A 17,323-nucleotide genomic window follows, 5' to 3' on the forward strand; every position below is an offset into this window, starting at 1 on the left:
GCTCAGAAAATGTTTTTGAGATTATGTGAAGTGCATCAATACACTTTTTTTTTTCTTAATCCCTACACCCAACAGTGGGGTTCAAATTCATATCCCCAAAATAAATTCACGTGTGCTTCTGACTGAACCAGTTAGGCGCCCCTCCTCTTTTCTTACTCATAGTTTTTTTTTTTTTTTAAGACTTTAAGCCTCACGAGAAATCTTCCGTGTATCCTTCGCCTATCTTTGCCTGATACCTTGTAGTACCTTGTCAGATCCCCCAAATTGACTTTGGTACAATGCTGATAACTCAGAGATTTTATTCAGCTTCCGTCAGTTTTTATGTGTATTCTTGGGGGGAGGGTAATAATCCTACAGAACTACCACCACTGTCATAATACAGAATGATTCCATCACCACAAAGCAACGCCTGCAGGTTATCTCACAGTCACACCCTGCCCCACCCCTAACTCCTGGCAACCACTCATCTGTTCTCAGTCACTGTGATTTGTTATTTCTTTTTATTTATTTATTTTTTTACATTTATTATTTTTTGAGAGACAGAGAGATAGAGCACAAGTGGGGGGGGCAGAGAGAGAGAGGGACACACACACACAATCTGAAGCAGCTCTAGGCTCTGAGCTGTCAGCACAGAGCCGAATGCAGGGCTGGAACCCACCAACCGTGAGAACCGTGAGATCATGACTTGAGCCAAAGTCAGACGCGTAACCGACTGAGCCGCCCACGTGCCCCTAATGTGTAATTTCAAGAGTGTTTTATGCATGGAATCCTCCAGTATGGAACTCTTGGAGTTACTATTGTCATTCAGCCTAATGCTCTTGAGATCCATTCAAATTGTTGCATGTATCAACATTTCCTGCCCTTTTATTGCCCAGTAGTTGTATGTTTATCCATTTACCCTTTGAAGGACCTTTGGGTTGTTTCCTTTTTAGCGACTCACCAATAAAGCCGCGGTGAACATTGGCTCATAGGTTTTTGTGTAAACATTAGTTTTCATTTCTTCAGGTAAATACTGAGCAATATATCAAAGTATTTTTCCAGAGTGGCTATACTGCTTTATGTTACCTCCAGCAATGTATGTGATCCAGTTGCTCTGAATCCTAGCCAGTGTGTGATATTATCCGTATTTTCTATTTTAGCCATTCTCATAGATGTGTAGCTGTGTCCCTCATGACTTAAATTTGCATTTCTTTAATGGTTAATGATTATTGAACATCTTTTCACATGCTTACTCGCCCTCCATCCTTGGTGAAATGTCGGTTCAAGTCTTTTGCCCAGATTCTAATTAGATTGTTTTCTATTGTGGTAAAATATGCATCACATAAAATTTAACCATGTTAAGCATTGTTGTTCAGTCGCCACCACCATCAATCTCCAAAACTTTTTCATTTTCCCAAAGGGAACCTCTGTGTTCATTAAACAGTTACTCTCCATTCCCCTCTTCCCCTAGCTCCTGGCAACTACCATTCTATCTCTATAAATTGGACTACTCTGTCTCATATAAGTGAAATCATACAGTGTGTATATGAGATTTCAGTTAGCATAATGTCTTTCAGACATCCATTCTGTAGCATGTAACAATCAGAATTTCATTCCTTTCTAAGGCTAAGTAATATTCCATTATATGCATTTACCACATTTTGTTTATCCATTCTTTTGATGGACTTTAGGGTTGTTTTCAACCTTTAGATTTGTGAATGATACCACTATGAACATTAGTGTACAAATACCTATTTGAGTCCCTGCTTTCAATTCTTTGGGGTATATACCTAGAAGTGGTGTCACTGGATTATATGTTAATTCTATGATTAATTTTTTGAGGAGTGGCCATTCTGTTTTCCATAATAGATACACTAGTTTTCATTCCCACCAGCAATCCACAAGGGTTTCTTCGTGTTCTCACCAATATTTATTATTTTCTGCTTTATTACTAATAACTATCCTCATAGGTGTGAAGTGGTATCTCATCATGATTTTTATTTGCATTTCCCTAATGATTAGTGATATTGATCATCTTTTCATGTGCTTGTTGTCCATCTGTATGTCTTTCTTGGAGGCATGGCTCTTAAGTCTTTTGCCTATTTCTCAACTGAATTGTTGTTTTGTTGTTGTTGAGTTATAGGAGTTCCTTTTTTATAATTTATTTATTTTTTATAATTTACATCCAAGTTAGTTAGCACATGGTGCAACAATGATTTCAGAAGTAGATTCTTTAAGCCCCTTACCCGTTTAGCCCATCCCCCCTCCCCCAACCCCTCCAGCAACCATCTGTTTGTTCCCTATATTTAAGAGTCTCTTATGTTTTGTCCCCCTCCCTGTTTTCATATTATTTTTGCTTCTCTTCCCTTATGTTTATCTGTTTTGTATCTTAAAGTCCTCATATAAGTGAAGTCATATGATATTTGTCTTTCTCTGACCGATGAATTTCACTTAGCATAGTACCCTCTAGTTCCATCCATGTAGTAGATTTCATTCTTTTTGATTGCCAAGTAATACTCCATTGTATATATATATATACCACATCTTCTTTATCCATTCATCCATCAATGGACGTTTGGGCTCCTTCCATACTTTGGCTATTGTTGATAGTGCTGCTATAAACATTGGGGTGCATGTGCCCCTTCTAAACAGCACACCTGAATCCCTTGGATCAATACCTAGTAGTGCAATTGCTGGGTCATAGGGTACTTCTATTTTTAATTTTTTGAGGAACCTAGGAGTTCCTTTTTTAAAAATTTATTTGTTTAGGGGCACCTGGGTGGCTCAGTCGGTTGAGCCTCCGACTTCGGCTCAGGTCAGATCTCACGTTCGTGGGCTCGAGCCCCGCGTCGGGCTCTGTGCTGACAGCTAGCTCAGAGCCTGGAGCCTGCTTCCAGTTCTGTGTCTCCTTCTTTCTCTGCCCCTCCCCGTCTCATGCTCTGTCTCTCTCTGTCTCAAAAATAAATAAAACATTTAAAAAAACATTTATTTGTTTAGTTAAGTAATTTCTAAACCCGATGTGAGGTTCAAACTCACAACCCCAAGAACAAGAATCGCATGCTCTTCCAACTGAGTCAGCCAGGTGCTCCAGTTACAGGAGTTCTGTATATATCCTAGATATTAATCCCTTATCAGGTATAGGATTTGCAAATATTTTCTCCCATTCCTCGGGTTGCCTTTTCACTCTGTTGGTAGTGTCCTGTGTTACATAAAAGTTTTTAATTTTGAAGTCCAATTTATCTATTTTTTTCTCTTTTTGCCTGTACTTTTGGTGTTATGTCATATGCCAAACATTCAAAATAGCCCAAGTAACATCAATTAATCACTGAGGTAGTAATTAGTAAAACTGTATTATGCACACACCAAAAAGATCATTTGTAAACCAGGAGCACTCAAACCAAAGCATGAAATGAGGCTCACAGGTATGTTGTTAAAAAGCAGTTTATATAGTGAGAAAGCAGTGAGTTTATTCTTCACAGTAATTGGTTAAAATTTTCAGCGGTTACTTCATATTAACCTTAGGAAACAGTTCAGGTTTTGCTTATTGTTTATATGGGCACAAATAAGAAGTGATCCAGATCAAGTTAGCTTTGCAAAGTAAGTTAAATTAAGCTTTGTTTGTATGACTAAACCGGTTTCATCTGCTTGGGGGAATTTTCAAGGTTGGTCTCTGTTTCTGTTTTAACATATCTAAGAAATCATTGTTAAATTTAATATCATGAAGCATTTCTCCTATATTTTCTTCTAAGAGTTTTACAATATTAGCTCTTATGTTTAGGTCTTTGATCAGTTTTGAATTAATTTTTAAGTGTGGTGGAAAGTAAGGGTTCAGTTTCATTCTTTTGCATATGGATATCCAAATGGTATCCCAATATCATTTGTGGAAAACTCTATCCTTTTCTTGTTGACTGTCTTAGCAACCTTGTTGAAAATCATTTGTCCATATATGGGAGAGTTTATTTTTGAGCTTTCTAGTCTATTTCTTGATCTCCATGTCTATATTTATGCCTGTATCACACTGTTTTGATTAATGTAGCTTTGTAGTAAGTTTTGAAATCAGAAGTTGAGTCCTCCAACTTTGTTATTCTTTTCTTTTCTTTTTTAGTAGGGTCCATACCCAATGTGGAGCTTGGACTCACAACCCTGGAATCAAGAGTTGGATGCTCTACTGACTGAGTCAACCAGCCACCCCTGTTACTTTTTTCAAGATTGTCTTTGTTATTTGGGATTCTTTGAAATTCCTATGAATATTAGGATGGGCTTTTACTAATTCTGCAAACACTGTCATTGGGATTTTGATGGAGACTGCATTGGATCTGGAGGTTGCTCCAGGTGGTATTGATATCTTAACAGTATTAAGCCTTCTGGTCTATGAATAAAGGATGTCTTTTCATTTATTTGTATCTTTTTTAATGTCCTGTAGCAATGTCTTGTAATTTTCAGTGTTTAAATCTTTAGCCTCCTTGGTTAAGTTAATTCCTAATCATTCTATTCTTTTTGATGCTGTCACGAATGAAATGCTTTTCTTAATTTCCTTTTCAGATTTTCCATTCTCAGTGTATAGAAATGCAACTGATTTTTAAGTTCTGATTTCATAGCCACAAATTTGCTGAATTTTTTAGTTCTAATAGGTGTGTGTGTGTGTGTGTGTGTGTGTGTGTATGTGTGCACGTGCGTGTATATAATCCTCGGGATTTTCTATGTATAAGATCAGGCCATCTGTAAAGAGAAATAATTTTACTTCTTCCTTTCTAATTTGGATCCCTTTATTTTTCTTGGCTAGTTGCTCTCACTAGAGCTTCCAAAACTATGTTGAGTACAATTGGTGAAAGCAGGCATCTTTTCTTCTTCCTGATCTTAGAGGAAAAGTTTTCAGTTTTTCACCATTGAGTTACCTGAGGTTAACTAAGTTTTTCATATATAACCTTTAGTATGTTGAGGTGGTTTCCTTCTATTCTAGTTTGTCAAATGTTTTTAACATGAAAGAGCATTGGATTTTGCCATATCCTTTTTCTGTATCCATTGAATTGATCATGCAGTTTCCCCTTCATTCAGTGTATGTGGTGTATTTCATTGGTTGATTTTTGCATGTTGAGACGGTTTTCTTACTGTTGTATTCAGATCACTGTTTATGGATTTTGTATGCAAGGCTTTTGTCAGTTATGTGATTTGCAAAAATATTTTTTCAGTTTATGGGTTGTCTTTTCATCCTGTAAAGATATTTCACAGAGCACAAGTTTTTAATTTTGATAAAGTCCAGTTTTTCAATTTTTTTCTTTTATGGATTATGCTTTTCCATATTGTATCTGAGAAGTTTTCACCTAACACTGACATATAAAGATTTTCTCCTTTTTTTTTTTTATAAAAGTGTTATGGTTTTTATGTTTTCTACTTAGGTCTATGATCCAATTGGAATTAATTTTTGTATAAGATGTGAGGTTTTGGGCTTTTGTCCTTAAGAATGTCCAATTATTCCAATACCATTTTTTGAGATGATTTTCTCCATTGAATTGCTTTTGTATGTTTGTCAAAAATCATTTGGCCAGGGGTGCCTGGGTGGCTCAGTCAGTTAAACGTCTGACTTTGGCTCAGGTCATGATCTCATGGTTCATGGGTTCAAGCCCCATATCAGGCTCTGTGCTGACAGCTAGCTCAGAGCCTGGAGCCTGCTTCAGATTCTGTGTCTCCCTCTCTCTCTGACCCTCCCCTGCTCATGCTGTCTCTCTCTCAAAAATAAATAAAAACATTAAAAAATTTTTTTTAATCATTTGGCCAAGCTTGTCTAGGTGTATTTATGTACTCTATTTTGTTCATTGATCTGTATCTCTGTTCTTCTTCCTCTAATATTGTCTTGATAACTATAGCTATATTGTAACTCTTGAAATCAAGGTGTGGGATTCCTACAACATTATTTTCTTTCAAAATAATTTTGGTTATTTTAGTTCTTTTACCTTACTATATAAATTTTAGAATCAGTTTGTTTGCAGTTCACTCCTTTTTGTTATTTACCCATTTTATTGACAAATGCCTGGACTGTTCCCAGTTTGAGGCTACTATTGAAACTGTGAACCATTGAAACTAAATGGTGTATGGGTAGGGTTTGACTAATAGAGGTCAAGAAACATTTTACTTTTCTTTTTATACCTTTTATGTAGTATGAGTTTTTTATAATTAGCAAATATTTCTTTAATTGATTGTTAGTTAACATATACAATTTATAAAATTATAAGCCAAATAATATACTAGGAAAATCTTTGTCACAGATATGGCAATATATTTATATAAATATTTAATACATTAAGAAGAGTAATGAGAAAACTCTAAAATCCCAATGGAAAATGGACAAAGAGTGTGAATAGACACTTTACAAAATAGTAGAAATGACTAACAAGCATGTAATATGTCTGACTTCAGTCATATCCAAAGGAATAGAAATCAAAGCATCAGTTAAACCCTGTTTTTTTTTTTAATTTTTAAATGTTTAGGGGTGCCTGGGTGGCTCAGTAGGTTAGGCATCCAGCTTTGGCTCAGGCCATGACCTCATGATTTATGAGTTCGAGCCCTGTGTCAGGCTCTCTGCTGACAGCTGAGAGCCTGGAGCCTGCTTCAGATTCTGTGTCTCCCTTTCTCTCTCTGCCCCTCCTCCACTCATGCTCTGTCTCTCTCTGTCTTAGTAATAAATTAAAAAAACACACACATTAAAAAATTAAAATAAAAAATTTAAACATTTATATACTTACTTTTGAGAGACAGAAAGCACAAGCAGGAGAGGGATAGAGAAAGAGGGAGACACAGACTCTGAAGTAGGCTCTAGGTTATGAGCTGTCAACATAGAGCCCGATACGGGGTTCGAATCCATGGACCATGAGATCATGACCTGACTGAAGTTGGATGCTTAACTGAACCACTCAGGCACCTCAGTGAGACCTTGTTTCTTGGCCATTTAAATTACTAACAGTTTAACAAATTTCATCCAGTACTGGGTTTAGGGAAATGGACACTCAAACACAGTATTAATTGTTCCATTATTTGTTGGTAGATCTCAAGAACCTTCAAAAATAAGTTTATACATATAGGTAAACATCTTTGCATATTATATACATATTTCTTTGGTCTAGTTATCTACTTGTAGGGATTTATCCTCTCAAATCTTGGTTGCTTCTGATTAATTTATGTGAAAAGATTTATATAGTAGGAAAAATTTTAAACTATTGAAATAAATTAGGATATATCCAGATGTTGAAATATTACATAAAACAAATTATATTTTTTTAAATTTTTAAAAAATGTTTTATTTATTTTGATACAGAGAGACAGAGCATGAGAAGGGGAGGGGCAGAGAGAGAAGGAGACACAGAACCAGAAGCAGGCTCCAGGCTCTGAGCTAGCTCTCAGCACAGAGCCCGACGCGGGGCTCGAACCCATGAACGTGAGATCTGACCTGAGCTAAAGTCGGAGGCTTAACCGACTGAGCCACCCAGGCGCCCCAAAACAAATTATATTTTTAAAGAATATTAAATAATATGCAAAAATGTTTATAAAATATTAAGTAAAAAGCAGAATAAAAATAGTTTGAAATGTAATCCCATTTTTATTTAAAAATATATATGCATAGAAAAATGCTTAGAAAAGACCATGTAGTAGCTTAACATGAAGTTTAAAAATAAAATAAAGATATATAACAATCTCAATTGTGATAGAAATATTGCTTATGATTTTTGTATATTCCTTTCCCATATATCCATATGCACTTATGTTTTATTTTGAATTTTAAAAATATTTTCAAATAGGGCATTTATTTCATTGTAGGAAAAGAAATTCAAGTACTGGGATGCCTGGGTGGCTCAGTCGGTTAAGCGTCTGACTTCAGCTCAGGTCATGACCTCACGGTTCGTGGGTTCAAGCCTCATGGCGGGCTCTGTGCTGACAGCTAGCTCAGAGCCTGGAGCCTGCTTCAGATTCTGTGTCTCCTCTCTCTGACCCTCTCCTGCTCATGCTGTCTCTATCTGTCTCTCAAAAATAAATAAGTAACATAAAAAAGGTTAAAAAAGAAATTCAAGTACTAAAAGGTGTAAGTCAAGTCATTGCCCTTCCCTCACCCCACCACACCCCACGTTGCCTCCTTTCCCTGCTTCAGCAGCCACTATGACTCATTTCTTCTGTGTGTTTACAGAGAAGGACCATCTGTGTATAAGCACGTAGGTCTGTATTTGCCTTTCTTTACATGAAAATTAGCTTTTAAAAAATATTTTTTTTAAGTCAGCATACAGTAAAATTGTGTGTGTGTGTGTGTGTGTGTGTGTGTGTGTGTGTGTTTGAAGCTGATAACCACAATCAGAATACAGAACAGTTCTGTAACCCCCAAAACTGCTTCCTACTGTCCTTATGAAGCCTACTTCCTCCTACCATCCCTGATAACCACAAATCTGTGTTTTTATTGTCATACTATTGCCTTTTCCAGAATGTTACATAAATGAAATCATATAGTATATAACTTTTTGAGACTGGCTTCTTTCACTCAACATAATACCTTTTAATTAAAAAATTTTTAAAAATATTTATTTGTGAAAGAGAAAGCGGGGAGGGGCAGAGAGAAATAGGAAGACACGGTATCCGAAGCACGCTCCAGGCTCCAGCTGTCAGCACAGAGCCCCACGCAGGGCTCGAACTCATGAACTGCGAGATCATGACCTGAGCCAAAGTCAGATGCTTCACTGACTAAACCACCCAGGCTCCCCTCAACGTAATACCTTTGAGATTTGTTCAAGTTGTCATGTGTATCAGTAGTTCATTCTTTGTTCTTGCTGAATAATACTCTGTTGTATGCCTGGACCACAGTTGGTTTATCCATTTACTTTTGAAGGACATTTGAATTGTCCTCAGTATTTGGCAATGATGAATAGAGATCATACAAAAAAATTTTTTAAAGAGTCTCGTGTAACATAGGTTTTTATTTGTCTCTGGTGTGGGGTAGAGTTTGCTGGGTCATATGGTGTGATATTTAACTGTTTTTCGGAGTGGCTATACCATTTTGTATTCTCACCAACACTGTATGAGAGTTTCAGCTGCCCCAAACTCTCACCAACACTTGGTATTATCATTTGTTTGTTCTTTTTGCTTTTTTCCCTTTCTGTTAGGTGTGTAGTGATATCATCATGGTTTTAATTTTCATTTCCCTCATAGCTAATGATGTTGAACATCTCTTTAAGTACTTATTGGTCCATTCATATATCATCTTTGGTGAAATGTCTGTTTAAATGTTTTGCCCATTTTTTATTAGGTCATTTGAAATTCTCATACAGCTATCTATATAGTCTGGATACAAGTTCTATGTTGGATATTTAATTTGCTAATATTTTCTCACAGTCTGTGGCATATCTTTTCATTTTCTTAACTGTCTTTTGTAGAGAAAAAGGTTTAAATTTTGATGAAATTTGGTTTACCACATTTTCCTTTTATGGTTCATGTTTTTGGTGTCATATCAAAGAACTCTGCCTCACACCAGGTTGTAAAGGTCTTCTTTGATGTTCTCTTCTAAAGTTTTGTAGTTTTACATTTAGATTTATGACCCACTGAGTTAATTTTTCTTTTTTTTAATGTTTTATTTATTTTTGATACAGAGAGAGACAGAGGATGAGAGGGGGGGCGCAGAGAGAGAAGGAGACACAGAACCAGAAGCAGGCTCCAGGCTCTGAGCTAGCTGTCAGCACAGAGCCTGATGCGGGGCTCGAACCCACGAGTGTGAGATCTGACCTGAGCCGAAGCCGGAGGCTTAACTGACTGAGCCACCCAGGCGCCCCGAGTTAATTTTTCTATAAGGTGTGAAGTTTAGGTCCCAAGTTTTTTTGTTTTTTTTTTTGCATATGGTGTCCATTAGTTTCAACATCATTTGATTAAAAGACCATCTTTTCTCCATTGAATTGCCTTTACACCTTTGTACAAAAATCAGTTGGCTGTTTTGAGTGGGTCTATAATTGGATTCTCTATACTGTTCTATTGATCTCTGTGTTTCTCCCTTCAATATTATACTGTCATAATTCCTGTAGCTGTGTAATAGTTTTTAAAATCAAATACTGGGGGCGCCTGGGTGGTTCAGTCGGTTAAGCATCCGGCGTCGGCTCAGGTCAGATCTCACGGTTCGTGGGTTCGAGCCCCGCATCGGGCTCTGTGCTGACAGCTAGCTCAGAGCCTGGAGCCTGTTTCGGATTCTGTATCTCCCTCTCTCTCTGACCCTCCCCTGCTCGCACTGTCTCTCTCTCTCTCTCAAAAATAAATAAAAAGCATTAAAAAAATAAATAAAATCAAATAGTGTAGGGGCACCTGGGTGGCTCACTTAGTTAAGCGTCTGACTCTTGATTTCAGCTCAGGTCATGATCTCAGGGTTCTTGAGCTGGAGCCCCACTTCGGGCTTTGTGCTGACAGAAAGAATGGAACCTGTGCAGGATTCTCTCTCTCTCTCTCTCTCTCTCTCTCTCTCTCTCTCTCTCTGCCCCTCCCTTCTTGCACTCTCTTTCTCAAAATAAATAAACATTAAAAATAAGTAAATAAAATATTGTATGTTTTAAGCATTACTCTTCTTTTTAAAGATTTTAAGTAGTCTCTATACCTAATGCAGGCTGGAACTCATAACCCCGAGTTCAAGAGTTGGATGCTCCACTGATAAATGAGCCAGTCCTGCCTCTACACTTCTTTTTCAAAATTGTCTTTCAATCAGCTCATTTGCATCTCCAGAAAAATTCTTGACACAATTTCTATTGGAATAGTGTTGAATCTATGGAACATTTTGGGAAGAACTAGTATCCTGACTTTACTAAGTCTCCCAACCACATTCACAGGATGTTTACGTCCATCTCCTTTCTTTCATTGGCCTTTTGTATGTTTCAGCATTCACATCTTGTGCATATTTTTAGACTTATGTCTATGTATTTCTGTCCTTTTTAAGCTACTGTAAATGATATTTTAATAATTTTCAGTTTCCAACTGTTTACTGCTAGTATATCAAAATACAGTGGATTTCCAGGTGTTGGCATTATGTCTGCAACCTTGCTAAAGTCATTTTTTATTTCTAGAAGCTTTTTTGCAGGTTCCGTGGGATTGTCCACATAGGCAATTTTTATGTGGGTCTCCAATTATATAATCCAGGGAAATTAATGCAGAGATAAAGCAAATAATGGCAAATGACAACATCTGTGGAATTGGAGTGTGATGAGTATGTGGAAATTCATTGCAGTATTCTTTCAACTTCTCTGTACGTTTCAAAGTTTTTCATAATAAGTGTGGGGGCAGAGGGAAAGTGAGTGTCCCACCTACCTGTCCTTCTTGTTATTATGTTCCCCTTCTGGAAGGCATGCACCGTTCCTGATGTCCTGCTTCTTTTTTATGGGGTTTAAAGGAGATTTTATGGGTGTGTACGCATGCACGCGCCCATAGGCACACACATTGGTCCATCGGGTTGTTTTCGGTACTGCATTTATAGAATTTAGTTTCTGGAAGCTTTACAAGCGTAGCTGTTGAGGACAAGCCATCCAAGTGAATTCCACCAGTTTTTTTTTTCCAGGTGTCGGTAGCTGTTTTATTCCCGCGGTTCAGCTCTAGAGGGCGCCCGCTCCACTTGACTGGCCGCAGCAGGCGGCAGACGGCGCTGAAGCCACTGTGTCAAGGCGGCCACGTGACTCATGAAAAGTGGGGCCTCCAGAAGTATAAATACGTCTGTTCTCTGGCCTTAGCCACATTTTCTGTGGGTTGCAAAACTTAGACTGAGAGCCCACATTTTGGCTTCGCAGCAGCAAAGGCTGAAAGAGTGAAAGGTTGGCCAGAAAGCTTCACCCACACGCTGTACCGTGAACTTTTGAAGGATGGGTACAACGCCCCATTTCCAGGCACTGCACAGCATCCCAAACATCTTGATGATTATTTTATTAGATTAAAAAATGGTTTTTGGCTAAAGGAAAGCCATTTTGTTTAACACGTTAGAACCTGTTTATAACACTGGCATTGGAAGATGTCTCTGAATTATTTTTCTATTTTTTTAAGGATGTCTCTGAGTTAATAACACCAGTCTTATTCTCCATGTAGTTGTTATATTTAGGTAGACAGTATTTCACATTTTCTCTGGATCTGTGTAAAAAGGAGCTGCGTTGTAATAGTGAGTGTATAACTTTGAAAATGTGTTTAACTCAACACCAATGGATAAATGGCTAGCTTAAGCTAATCAGGTAGAAATAGTTTATTAATGTTGAATATGTACAGCAGCTTGAAGTAGACTAAAAACTTTCACCATTAAGAATGTGTACATAAATATCTATTTTCAGAAATGAGGCTCTTTGAAAAAATTTATCTGTTGCTTAAAATACAGAATAAATATAGCAATACAGCATAGTTGTTAAGAAAACCAGCTTTGCCACTTCAAAGAATTTGCACTGCAAACGTAGTCATAAAAGAAATGCGTGAAATGATTTATGTATAAGATGATTTGTGGTACCTATAATAATATTTATAATGACTATTTACAATAGCAAAAGATGGAAATAAATATTCAGGTTTTAGATGAAAAAATATATGGTACAGACATGAAATAGAATATCATGAAGATATAAAAGGAAGAAAGAAGACTTTTGTATATGAGAGGCATATCCATCTTTCCACTCGGCTAAAATTTCTTCAGAGTGGTGTTGAAGGGAAATTTGAGAAATTAGGTGATGTTTCAACCACAATTTTCTTTTCTTTTTTTTTAGACTTTCTATTTTGAAATAATTACATATCCCCAGAAAGTTGCAAAGATAGTACAGAGAGGTTCTTGTACCCTTCATCTAGTTTCCCCCAATGGTTATGGCTCAGGGACCTATAGTACAATATCAAAACCAGGAAATCAGTATTGGTACAATGGGCATGTCTGTTATTTTACCACCTTGGTAGTATTGACTAACCCCCAGAACTGTTCTGTCACCACAGAGATCTCTCTGGTGCTACCTTGTTAGTACCTACCCTTCCCTATCCCTGGTAACTACTAATTAGGTCTCCACTTCTAAACTGTTGTCATTTTGAGAGCTTTATATAAATAGAATCACACAGCAGGGGATTGTTTTTTTCTTACACTTAGCACAATGCCGTTGAGATCCATCCAAGTTGTTGCCTGGGTCAGTAGTTTGTTCTTTTTATAGTTAAATATTATTCCATGTAGTATGGGTGTACCACAGTGTTGTTAAATCATTCACCTATTGGAGGACATTTTGGCTGTTTCCAGTTGGGGGTTATTACAAATAAAGCTACTGTGAACAGTCATGTACAGGTTTTTGTGTGAACATAAGTTTTCACTCCTCTGGGATAAATGCCCAGGACGGCAACTGCTGGGTTGTAGGATAAGTGTATGCTTAGTTTTCTGGAAACTGCCAAATTATTTTCCAGAGTGCTGTACCATTTTACATTTCCAAACACAGTTTTCTTTTTATACAAAATGTTGACTACTGGTAGCACATGGCACTAGGCCAAAGGCACATGAGAATCAAAGGCACTTTTAATTTCTAGAGAAAATAAATTTTATATATATTAAGTAAAGAGAAAAAGATAGGTCAAAAGCAATCTCTGCTGACCCATAAAGTCCTATGTTTATTGTGTCAGTTTTTCAGAATGATTCTTCCATTACCATCAAACTAACCTTTTGTTGGAAAGCTACAACATTTTGCACAGGCCACCTTGGTTTTCCCTGGACCTCTAACCCCCTGCTTGTATTCTGCCCTGAGGCTCCCCATGAAGCTTAGACTTATGCTGGAATGTTCTTCCCCCAGTAATAGACATGTAGAGATCTTAAAGAGTCATTTCAGAACCATACCCTCCCAGGGACCTTTGTACCTATACACCCTGTTCCCAGTTCCCCAGCACTAAACATCATTAAAACTCTTTTGAGTAGTCTATACACCCTCACCCCACCCTTTAGGCTTTAGTTGTTAGAGTGCAAGAGTGAGGTCACATTCCTCTGTGTTGCAGTGCAGGCCCCAGGGTCATGCTGCCCTTCCTGGTGTCCTTAGATAAGTAACAACTCCTGAGCCTGAATTTCCTCACCTTTACATTTGAGGTGATAAAAACGGCACCAGCTAACAGGGCCCTTGGGTTATTCTGCAGATGGTCACAGAGTGTCTGGCTAAGGCTGCGGTAGGGGCTGGCAGAGGATACAGTAGTGAACACAGAGGAAGCCCTGACCTCAGGAAGCACAACTCAACGAGAAAACATAAGTACAGTGTTCAGGTATCAGTTAGAAAGGACGTTGGATTTGAGGTTGGCATTGAGGAGAATAACTACCATGACTTCTAGTGCTTGACAAAACCTCAGAGGTGAGGCCTTCTGGCCAGGTGTCTGCGACTTCATATTGTTAGAACATTCACTGTATCCCTGGGGGTTGCAGCTTTCTATACATTTGCCATGGCCAAACCAAGAAAGAAGGCATATGCAGATTTCTCCGGAAATTATGATTCCGTGAAAGATTTTGAGGAGATGAAGAAGGCTGGTGTCTTTCAGTGTGCAAAGTGATTCCGGAGTGTAAGGAATTTCTTTGGGTTGAGTTCCATGGACGTTTGTTACTGACCTGTGTTCCTGAACTATGAAACATGAATATTGGATAATAGTTTCTCTTGATAAATAAACAACTAATAAATACTGTGGACAGTAAAAAAAAAAACCAAACAAACAAGTACAGTGTTCAGCCTGGCCTTTGGCCTTTGGTTGGCCTCTGAGAAATGTTAGTTGTTTTATTATCATCGCCAAACTTAATACTTATTTATGGACTTGAATGAAATGTAAACCCAGTATTACACATTTGCTCTAGTATATTTTTATTCATTATAGTCAGACATTAATCACTGTTCATTGTAGGAGCTGTGCTGGTCTCTTGCCATTGCTGAACTCAAATCAATTGCTGACCAAGAGCACTCCAATTTGTGCTTAAAACTTAGTATTATTCTGAATTTAATAACTGGAATATCAGATTCAATAAGGGTATCTTGCTATAAGCACACAACTTTGAAGGAAATCTTTTTTTTTTTTTTTTTAATTCAAGCTAGTTAATGTGAAGGAAGCATCTTTATACAAACTTATAAAAAAGTCCCTTACAGTGTGTTGGAAGGTTCCCATACTATTAAAAGATTCCAACAACAATAAAGAACACTTTTATTGTTTATAAAAGGTGACATGTTTCATAAATACTTAATCAGAAATACAAACTTTTTGGGGTGCCTGGCTGGCTCAGCCAGTAGAGCTTGCAACTCAATATTGGGGTTGTGAGTTCAAGCCCCACATTGGATGTAAAGCTTACACACACACGCACACGCACACACACACACACACACACACACACACAATTAGCAAAGGGGGAAAAAAAACCCTTAGAGGAAGTTTTATTTTTAAATCTGTAAAAATGCCAAAAAGGTGGCCAAAAAAATCCTCCAAAAACATGGCAACCAACTGAATACAAAAATACAACAAGGAGCCTTGAATTTTAGGTAAACTGTGCATAATGCAAATTGGTCAATGAGTGAACTGGTCACCAGATAAATTTATCATTAAGACACATGGCTCTGGTCAGTCTGTTCCTAGGGCAGAACTAACATGGTGCCCACAGGCAGGCTGGACATTATGATAGTGCTGGATGAGAGTGTCCTGTTGGCTGAGCTTAGGTTATATCCTTGCTTCCAGGAAGTAGGAAGTGATTTGGGGCCTCTCTGACTTCCACAGGGAAGGTTGAAGCCCTGTTCCCTGCTGTGACCTACCCAACCACAGTGGTCTCCAAATACAGTTGACCCTTGAACTGCATGAGTATGAACCGCATGCACGGGTTCAGTTTCACTTATGTGTGGATTTTTTTTTTTTTATTTATAAATATGGTACAATGCTGTAAATGTAATTTTTCATGATTTTCTGTAGCTTACTTTATTGTAAGAATATAGTCATTGATATATGATACAATACACATATATATATGTGTGTGTGTGTGTGTGTGTGTGTGTGTGTGTGTGTGTGTGTGTTGATTTACTTTATGTTACCAGTAAGGCTTCTGTCAAAAGTAGGCTATTAGTAGTTAAATTTGGGAGGGGTCAAAAGTTATACTCTGCGGTATAACTAACCCCTAACCCCTGCATTGTTCAAGGGTCAAATGTAGTAACCAACAGATGTTCATTATAGTGAATGAATAGTCAAGTAACATGAATTCCAGCCATAGTTCAATGACCATCCAGTAATGTGACTTTGCAAAAGTTCTGCAACCTCTCCTCAGCTTGAGTTTACTCATGCATAAAATGCTAGAGTGGACTTAAGATGGTCACTACCGTCCTGTAAGCTCTAAGATTTCCTGAGATTTCCTGCTGTTAGGGCTCTTCTCATGTTTTGACCTTTCCAGTAGACTCGAGGCTAGGATGGAGATAAGGAGTACCATTTTTTGTTAGAGGCTTAAGACAGCCAAGACTTTGCTATCGCAAAGGTTAATGTTCTGTCTCAAAGATCCATTTCCCCAGGCTCTCCGAATGTAAATGTTAAGGCGATGAAAACAGTGAAATCTAGGCTGTGGTTCCTGTAGAGTCAGTGGCACGCACCCCACACGGTGCAGCCTTGGATTGGAGTGCCGCCTCTATGGCCTGAAGCTTCATAAACTCAGGTTTAGGCTGTCAGCCCTGATTTACAGAGATGTGGTGGTTCAATTTGCTTCTGGGAAAGAACTGATATTCACAGCAGGGCTTGGGGGGCTAATAGTGAAACCTGAGCTGGCTTCTTCCCCCTCTGGAGGGACAGGCAGAGTGAGTCACCTGTTTGCACAGAAGGCTGTGGTAATCAAATCCACAAATTCACAGGCCTTATGCCTTCACCACTTTAAACCAGAAAGGTGTCGCAACATAACAGTTTTAATTGCTAAACCATAGCTGCAAACCCAAATCTCTGGATTTAATCAGAGCCGGGTGTGAAAGGCTGTGTGAATGGTGCCGTTTTTCTGCCAGGTGCATTTATTTGTTCCTCCTCTCCCCTCTTTGGTTCCTTGTTTGTGCTCAAGCCCAGACCAAAGGCCTCTGGACATCTGCCATCATCATGCTCTGTAACAGATGACAGTCCTATAGTGGCGACGACAGGTTTGCCTTCTTTTCTGTTCCTCGCTGGAATCTGTGGACCTTGTATCCACCCCAACTTCCTGGGAACAAGCAACTCTGAATTCTTGCCATGGCAGGGATGAATCTCAGGCTACAACTCAGGTGGACAAGAAATAAGGCATTTTAGAACTCCACTCAGTGCAGGCTGCCCCACTTCTTAGCTGGTGTAAAACCTCTATGCGCAGTCTTTCCTGGGCATATATTCCCTACTTCTCCACAAT

Source organism: Suricata suricatta, chromosome 12 (genome assembly GCF_006229205.1).
Source record: "Suricata suricatta isolate VVHF042 chromosome 12, meerkat_22Aug2017_6uvM2_HiC, whole genome shotgun sequence".
Taxonomy (NCBI): Eukaryota; Metazoa; Chordata; class Mammalia; order Carnivora; family Herpestidae; genus Suricata; species Suricata suricatta.